Source organism: Carcharodon carcharias, chromosome 19, assembly GCF_017639515.1.
Source record: "Carcharodon carcharias isolate sCarCar2 chromosome 19, sCarCar2.pri, whole genome shotgun sequence".
NCBI lineage: Eukaryota > Metazoa > Chordata > Chondrichthyes > Lamniformes > Lamnidae > Carcharodon > Carcharodon carcharias.
This window is the reverse complement of record NC_054485.1, coordinates 102,103,299-102,112,876: the sequence shown is the minus strand read 5'-3', so window position 1 is coordinate 102,112,876 and position 9,578 is coordinate 102,103,299.

Below are 9,578 nucleotides of genomic sequence, written 5' to 3'. Positions count from 1 at the left end.
CTGCTGTTAGCAACTGGCCCCTAAACCACTGATACTGGGCGAGGTTGGAGAGGGGGAGGGGTAGTGCTGGAGAAAAGATTAAAATTATGAGCACAGCTGAATATATCAAGCTTGTATTCCTTCAATTATAGAACAGTAAAGGGTGATTTCAAAGAGGTGTTTAGCTTATTAAACGAATTAAGGGGGCAGATAGAGGTGCCTAAACCTCCTCATGTGAGAAAGTCCATAACAAGGGCATGAATGTAAAAACAGAGTTAGACCGTTCAGCGGTGATATCAGAAGCATTCCCTTACACAAACGATAGTGGAGATCGGGAACCCTCTCCCCAAAATGCTGCTGCGGTTTGAATTGACTGAACATTTCTAAAATCAGAATGATAAGATTCTTCCTATTTATGTATATCCTTCTCGAGGTGGGTTCCAAGGGTTATGGGACCACGGTTTATGCCGCCTTTGGCAGGCTGACGCAAGCCCGAAGCCTGTCTCAGCCGGAACGACGAACGAACCACACGCTAGCTGCCTGGACAACTGAACCCACTGGCCACCCCGTAGGGATGTTAAGACTCATGAGACCAAAGCAGGAGTCAAGGGACAAATCAGCTATGATCCTGCTGAATGGCACAAGAAGCTCGCGGGGCTGAATGGCCTACTTATGTTCCCCTATTTCTATGCCTTTCCATTCACATCTCCAATATTCGTCCGTGCTACAAACCGAGATCAAACTTGCTATCTCCCTGATTATGTTAGTATCTTATGGTTCACCTAATTTATTTCCAAGCTCTCTGTGGGGCTGCAACCAGCGGGATATGAAATGCAATTTGGATTCAGTTATTGCTTGTTTCTGCCAGCAAAACTGTGGCTTTATACTTTGTCAACATCATTTCTGATCCACTGTTGTCTGCACCAACCGTTGTGTATCTAAAAACTGGCATTACGTTATTTCTCTATTATTTAAGCTGAGGCTGGAATTCATTACAAATGAAACGGTTTAATATTTGCATTCAGCGGGGAAAACGAAGAATGTAGTACAAACGGGATAAATGATGTCACACGCTAACATCACCAGCAGTAATTGTATCGCAAAGAGATGATCATTTTCTGTGGAGAACAGCGCTACATGCTGGCGCTTTGCCCGTAGTGCAGCTCTTTACTCGCCTCTCGCCTCTAGGGCCATTGTGTAAGCTACGACTTTGGAATTTGTAATCGATTCTTCTCGTAAAAAGACAGATTCACATGCGTAATGCAATTCCAACATTGCACCTTATTGTATATAATTGGAGATGAAATTCATAATTTAAAAAATGTTAGCTGTCTCATAAGCCACCCGGAGTTGACTGGATGGATGCTGAAACGCAGTCCAGGACATTTATTGCATTCTGTGATGTTAAACCTTGTATAACGCTGAAAACGAATGGTTAAATGCTGGCTGCGCAACTAAAGCCAAATAAGGCGAAACTATAAAACAATGTAATTTTGGCAGGGAGAATTAAGAAAAAATAGATTGTTAATTAAACGGAGAACGGCTGCAGGATTCCGAGCTGCAGAGAGATTTAGGAGTCCTACTGCATGAGTCACAAAAAGTTATTATGCATATACAGCAAGTAATCAAGAAGGCCAGTAGAATGACATCCTTTGTTACAAGAGGAATTGAGCATAAAAGTAAGGATGTTATGCTTCTGTCCTACAGGGCATTGATGAGACAGCACCTCGAATACTGTGTGCAGATTTGGTCTCCTTTTTTAGGGAACGTTGTAAATGTGTTGAAGGCGGTTCAGAGGAAATTTACTAGATTAACGCCTGGATATATATATCCAGGGTTGTCTTACGAGGAAAGCTTAGACAGACCGGGCTGGTTTCCATTGGGGTTTAGAAGAGTAAGGGGTGACTTGATTGAAGTATATAAGATCCTGAATGGTATTGAAAAGGTAGACATGGAAAGGATGTTTCCTCTTGCGGGTAAGTCCAGGACTGGGGGGCACTGTTTCAAAATTAGGGGTGGTCCTTGTAGGGCAGAAATGAGGAGAATTTTATTCTCTCAGAGGGTTGTGCGAGTTTGGAACTCTCTCCCTCCGAAGACGGTGGTGGCGAGCTTGCTGAATGTTTTTAACGCAGAGGTAGATGGATCATTGTTTGGCAAAGGCATCAAAGGTTGTGGGGTAGATGGGAATTTGGAATTCGAAACAGAAACAGATCAGCCTTGATCTTATTGAATGATAGCGGAGGCTTGAGGAGCCGAATGGCCTTCTTCTGTTCCTATTTCATCTGTTCATATATTCGTGTGTTCATAATTACAGGAGACCCCTACTGAAAGAATCGGGCTTCGCTCGAAGCAAATCATTGAAGTAGTCTGTTCAGTATTGGAATGTGTTTGATACATGCACTTTCAAATGTGTAAGGAGCACTTCTCGATCGGCCAGGTTTAAAATACTTTGAGAGAAAGTGCTTCTACTCAAAGCATTGCAAGGAGTTTGGCTTAAGGTATCTTATAATGCAGAAGAAACATCGCACCAGGATTACATAACCACCTTGGCCAAAAACAGTGGGTGGTAACCTCTAGCAAGGATATAACACTGTACACCCAGCGTTATTGGAACCAACTGCTCAGCACCATGTCATCGCCCAAGTTCACAGAAGCATCCAGTGTCAGTGTCACTGCACCGTTAATGAGTGGGGAGGTTATGAGTGAATACCAAAGCCAATTTTAAGAAGCACTCTTTCCCATGGATATACCCTCGATTTTCAGTAGGTGTCACTAAGTGAGAATGAGGGAGATTCCGTTTCTACACTCCTGAAGACATTGGGCAGAATTTTACGCTGACCCGACGGGGGAGGTGGAGGAGGGAGAGAGGTGAACCTAAAATTCCTAAGATGGGCTTCCCACCCGCCCTGATCTCCCCGCAATTGCACCCTGGGGCGGGGGAGGCTTCGGCCAGCCTGCCCACCTTTGCCCAGTTGAGGCCCTGAAGTAATCAATTATTGACCACCTAAGGACCATATCCTGCCCAGCTCTAATTTTTAGGCTGGCAGGAGGAATCCCAGAGTATGGGGGAAAGCAGAAAATAGAGTAGAATTTTATGTGCGTGCGCCGATGCTGGGTACCGCACCTGATACTGACTTCCGGGTCTGCTATCTTTGGACACCCGATAAAACACTGATTGTCACCAATTAGCAGCAAGCGCGGGTGGTAGACAGTGCCTGATTCAGCGAGGTTGCTCTTGGGGCCCTCCTCGGATTAGAAAGGGGAGAAGTGACCAGCTCATTCCAAGTGGCTGGAAGAGGAGGAACCACAGGCAGATTGTGCTGCTCAGGAGGAGGTAGGCGAGGAGGCATGTGCTGGTGACTTTGTGAGGAGGACATGGTCGCATTGCCAGAAAAAGATTCAATGACGCCGTGTGATCGGCAAGGGTAGCGTGGCGACGGTTTGGGCTACATTAGTGCAGTGGGAGGCAGGGGCAGAAAGCAAATTCAGTAGGTGTTGGAGAATATTGGCTCACCCAAAAGTGGGTGTTTACACAAGTGCACTACTGTCCTGAACCATGCCATTATTCATTCCAACCAGTTGTTTAAAAGTAAAATACTGAGACGCTGCAAATCTGAAATAAAAGTAGAAAATGCTGGAAAACCTGATGTGGGCTTCGCTGGCTGGGCCAGCATTTATTGCCCGTCCCTAGTTGCCCTTGAGAAGGTGGTGGTGAGCTGCCTTCTTGAACCGCTGCAGTCCACGTGGTGTAGGGGCACCTGCAGTGCTATTAGGGGAAGAGTTCCTGGATTTTGACCCAGTTACAGTGAAGGGACGGCAATATATTTCCAAGTCAGGACTTGGAGGTGAACTTGCAGGTGGTTGTGTTCCCATGTGTCTGCTGCCATAGTCCTTCTAGATGGTAGCACTCATGGGTTTGGGAGGTGCTGTCTAAGGAACCTAGGTGAATTCCTGCAGTGCATCTTGTAGATGGTACACACTGCTGTTACTGTGCTTCGGTGGTGGAGAGAATGAATGTTTGTGGATGTTGTACCAATCAAGTGGGCTACTTGCTCCTGGACGGTGTCAAATTTCTTGAGCTCTGAAGACGAATCTTACTGATTTGAAAAGTTAATTCTGCATCTCTCTCTGCATAAGCTACCAGACCTGCTGGGTTGTTCCAGAATTTCTGGTTTCATTTCAGTTATTAATTTGAATGATGGATGATATCCGAGCATAGGCTTTAGTCGGGCATGTGCTGATCTGATAATGGGGTCACATGAGATGTGACTGTTTGAGATTGTGAATGCAACCCATTCTCAAATCTTGGTCAGGAGAAGTGAGCCCACAATGCCCGCGAGCGCCCCTGCACGGCTGGTGGAATATCAAGAATTGAAAGCCTGACTCTCTTTGAGGATCAAGTACTGTCCTTTGTGGAGAATGAGGGTGCCAGAGCTGTCGGCAGTGTTGAGATTTGTGGGAGGCCTGGTTCCGGTGAGATGTCAAACTTATCACACTGGGTGATAAGCTGAGTTGGTCAATGTGGATTAAAGGTGTAATTGAAAAATGCTAGGCGTTTGGTGCTGGGACTGCTCACTCTGGAACCTGGGCAAGCATTGTAATCAGAGGCGCCACATCTTCTTTCAGAATTTCAAGGTTTTTGTGGAGATGATCCATGCATGTCTGACCGTGAAAATGTTTATGAGAGTCAAGAGTTAGCCATGATATGTTCAGTAATATGCCAGCCAATTATTTCACTTCAAAAACAAAAACAGAATTACCTGGAAAAACTCAGCAGGTCTGGCAGCATCGGCGGAGAAGAAAAGAGTTGACATTTCGAGTCCTCATGACCCTTCGACAGAACTATTATTTCACTTCATGATTTATATCTGTTAATGGAGAAGTCCTTTCAGCACATCCTGCAGATGAAGCAGTTCAGCAAGCCCCCTCTTCCCCCTCCAAGGAGGAGGAGGAATCCTCGGAGTTTGCAGAGTCACATCTTCTCTATCTGTACCCAGCACCATCGCAGAATGCTGGCATTTGCAGTGTTTGACCTGTCAGGCAGGGGTCATGCGCATACTAGTGAGGGTGCTTCACATTTCCAAGTGCAGCTGCTGGAAGATGTGCTGCAGCAGGCCTCTAGCTGCCTGGGTGATCCATAGTCTGATTCTGAGTCGGGTGTTGAGCTTCTGGAGTCGTCCATACGGAAGCAGATTTTTTAAAATATTCACTCATGGGATGTGGGCGTCCCTAGCTAGGCCAGCATTTATTATCAATCCCTAATTCCCCTTGAGATGGTGGTGGTGAGCTGCCTTCTTAAACCGTTGCAGTCCACGTGGTGTAGGTGCACCCATAGTGCTGTTAGGGAGAGAGTTCCAGGATTTTGACCCAGCAAAATTGAAGGAACGGCGATATATTTCTAAATCAGGATGGCAAGTGGTTTGGAAGGGAATTTCCAGGTAGCGGTGCTCCCATGCATCTGCTACCCTTGTCCTTCCAGGTGATAGCTGTTGTGGGTTTGGAAGATGCTGTCTAGGGAGCCTTGGTGAATTCCTATAGTGCAGCTTGTAGAAGGTACACACTGCTGCTACTGTGTGTCGGTGGTGGAGGGAGTGAATGTTTGTGGATGCGATGCCAATCAAGCAGGTTGCATTGCCCTGGATGGTGTCAAGCTGTGTGGGAGCTGCAATCATCGAAGCAAGTGGAGACTATTCCATAACACTCCAGGCTTGTGCCTTGTAGATGGTGTACAGACTTTGTGAAGTCAGGACGGGATTTACTCTTCACAGGATTCTTAGTCTCTTGTAGCCACTGTATCTATATGGCCATTCCAGTTCAATTTCTGGTCTATAGGAACCTCCAGGATGTTAGCAGTGGGGAAATGAGGGATGATAATGCCATTGAATGTCAAGGGGAAATGGTTGGATTCTCTCTTATTGGAGATGGTCATTGCCTAGCACTTGGCTGGCCCGAAAGTTACTTGTTACTTGTCGGCTCAAGCATAGATGTTGTCCAGTTTTTGTTGCATTTGGAAATGGACTGCTTCAGTATCTGAGGAATTGCGAATGATGCTGAACATTGTGCAATCATCAGTGAACATCCACACTTCTGACCTAATGATGAGGCAGCTCAAGATGGTTCGGCTTAGGACACTACACTGCGATGCTAGATGTTCAGCACAAGGTCCGTGAAGATATGGCTGGTATACCAGAGGATATATACTTTGCGTTCTGGCCTGGACTGTGGATGTATTCATCCAGGCCAATACCATTGCAGTCACCCATTCCTCTGAGCTCCAAGCCTCCACAATGGACAGACTTGCGACTATCCTAGAAAGGTAAAACGAGTAACCTACAGCTGCAAATGTCAGGATGCGCTCTCAACTCCACACCATCCCTGGCTCTAAGCCCAGGCCCAGGGCGACTGGGTAACTGGGAGCTTGGTCACCCACCCAGCTCCAGGAACCTCACCAGTTGGCAGGGAGGGACAACCTGTTCTAGTGTTAGGGCATCAGCAGTAGCTGCCTCCATCTGTGAGTTCCTGTTATGGTGGTAGTGAAGGGGTCAGCATCTCTTCCATCCAACAGCCATTGATGCAGGCTTCGACCATTGCTACAGCAACTGAAGAACAGCGTGAATCTGTGCAAAACGTCACCTAAAGTGGGTGAACCTCAAGGCCTAAGTCGTGCAGAGGATTCCCACTGAAGTCATCCAGTACATGGTGGGGGGGGGGGGGGGGGTAGTAGCAAATCAGACGCCTCTCTTTAGTATAGTCGCAAGTGAAGGGAGAGCACTACGCCAGAGCACCCTTCAACATTATTTGTCACTTTGGTCATGAATAGGGACACACTGGTGGCATTTCTCATTAAGAATATAATTTGGTCGTGAATGCTTGTGATTAAACTCATAAGTCACAGCCCTTATGCTTGTGTTCTTTTTCATAGCTGTGGAATGTGTGATTACTGTCTCAAGGTGAAGGTAGGATTCATATTGACGGGGGGATGGAGTACATGTATATTCTTATGGCTGTATGGAGAGGATTTACATCTTAGGGCTTCAGGAGTTGCTTATCTCAAGTGCGAGGTGGAGGGATATATTTCCAGAATCTGTTTTATTGATGTGGTATGAGGCTCTACAGAAACCGTTGCCATATTAAGGTGTCCCTAGTGTCACAGTCATCTACCTGGTCACTGCCAGGGGCATTCCCAGCGGCACTGCTGTGTTCCCTTCCCGCATCCTCATCATTGTTCCTAGATGGTTGGTCCCCTTCCAGCACCTCATCACCATCTAGAGTATCCTCGCTTTGTACGCGGTGCTGTGGAGGACACAGCAGACCATGAACCATCAGGGAGACCCATGAGGGGGGAGAAGTTTAATGCATCTCCTGAATGTTTCAGGCATCGTAAGCACATTTTAGAATACGATTGTCTGCTCTGCTGTGGCCCTGGTGCTGGCGTGGCCCTCATTGTACCTCCTCTCTCCCTCAGGTCTTGAGACTCTCACAGGCACCATAGGTGATCTCTGAAGAGGATAGGCCTTATCGCCTGAAAGCCAACACTCCAGTGCATCCAGACTGAAGAAAAGATGAGGAATTTGAGAATCCCTGAGGATATATGCGTCGTGTCTGCTGCCTGGATATCTGCCAAAAACCGGCATAGCCCGCCATTTGTGGCTGCAGACCAGCTGCACATTCATTGAGTGGAATCTGTTCCTGTTAATGAACGTGTATGGCCATGCCGCAGAAGGCTATGTCTGTGAAATGGTTGACTCCCTGCACCATGGAGAAACCAGCAATGGCAGCAAGCCACCCGGCCCTCTCGACCTGGCTTTGAGCATCATGTGTAAAAGCTAAGGAATTGCCGGCCCCCCAGAACATTGCATCCATAAACACCTTGAGCTAATGTTGTGTAGCCGGCTGAGTTATTCCTGTTCTTACACCGGATCCTGCCTGAAAAGAGCCATTCGTAAAAAGGTTCTGTGCCACTGTGACCTTCCAGGCGACACACATCAGGTGGATCCCAAGGCAGTTTGACGAAATCTCTGTTCCCAACATCTCACAAAGGGGTGTGACAACTACCCTTGGAAGGCTCAGGCATCTTTAACAATGCGTCGCAGTCAATTGGATGTATCTGAATCACTGTCTGTATACCTTCATTGAAGCATAATGTACTCTGAGCCTCCGATGAAGTTCTCGAGTCTCCTCCTGACCATAGGGACCTGGTGCTACTTGCTCGCCATCCTGAGGAACCACAGCCTCTTGGGCTTCCCTCTAATCCACTGCTCCACTCACACTGCTCCTTCTCTTAATCCTTCTCTTCTCCTCACTGGGGCCCGCTCGCCGACGTGTGACATGACGCGGATGACGTTACGGGGAAACCCCCGTCGTGTTCCCGCCCCATTTAAATTTTCAGGAAGGCGGGATCGCAGGAAAATCAGCTGCTGGCAGCTGACCTGTCAATGGCCAATTGAGGCCATTGACAGGATCATTGAAACAATTAAAGGGGCTGTCCGTCCAACCTTAAGGTTGGCGGGCAGGCCAGGAGCTCCGGCGGGCAATAGAAAAAACATGAAACCTCATCCACCGGCGGGATGAGGTTCAATGTGGGTATTTAAAAAGTTTAATAAAGTTTTAGTGTAATTTATGAACATGTCCCTTCTTGTGTGACATTGTCACATGAGGGGGACATATTAATGATTATTTTTCTATTTTTACCGTTTTTGAAACTGTCAGCAACCTTCCTGAGGCATCACTTAGCCTCAGGGAAATGCGCGCTCTTTCATGCGCATGCGCAAAAGAGCGCACCCTCGCTTTTGGGGAATCCCCCCGCCTGCACAGGAAGCATATAGCGCTTCCCGTCGGACGACACGCTGGGTGGGCCTTAATTGGCCCGCCCAAGTAAAATGGCGGTGGGGCCAACTTCTCCGACGGGGATCGGCTCCCCGCCCGCACGGCAGGCAGAAAGTTCGGCCTATGAGTGCAGATCTCCCCGTCGACGAGCGACCGTATCATACAGCTTATTGCCATCAGCCCGAATAATTGCTGTCTGGGTGGCTGTTAATTATCTAAATAGGCATTTAATGCCCTAGGCCCAACCATCTTCAGCTGCTTCATTAATGACCTTCCTTCCATCATAACATCAGAAGTGAAGATGCTTGCTGATGATTGAACAATGTTCAGCACCATTTGCAACTATTGAGATACTGAAGCAGCCCATGTCCAAATGTAGCAAGGCCTGAGCAACATACAGGCTTGGGCTGACAAGTAGCAAGTAACATTTGCGCCACACAAGTGCCAGACAATGACCATCTCCAACAAGTGAGAATCTAAACATCTCCCCTTGACATTCAATGGCATTACCATCACTGAATCCCCCACTATTAACATCCTGGGGGTTACCATTGACAAGAAACTGAACTGGACTAGCCATATAAATACTGCAGCTACAAGGGCAGGTCAGATGCTAGAAAGTCTGTGATGAGCAACTCATCCCCTGACTCCCTAAAGCCTGTCCACCATCAATAAGGCACACATCGGGAGTGTGATGGAGTACTCTCCACTTGTCTGGTGACTGCAGTTCCAACAATATTCAAGAAGCTTGACAACATCCAGGGCAGAGCAGC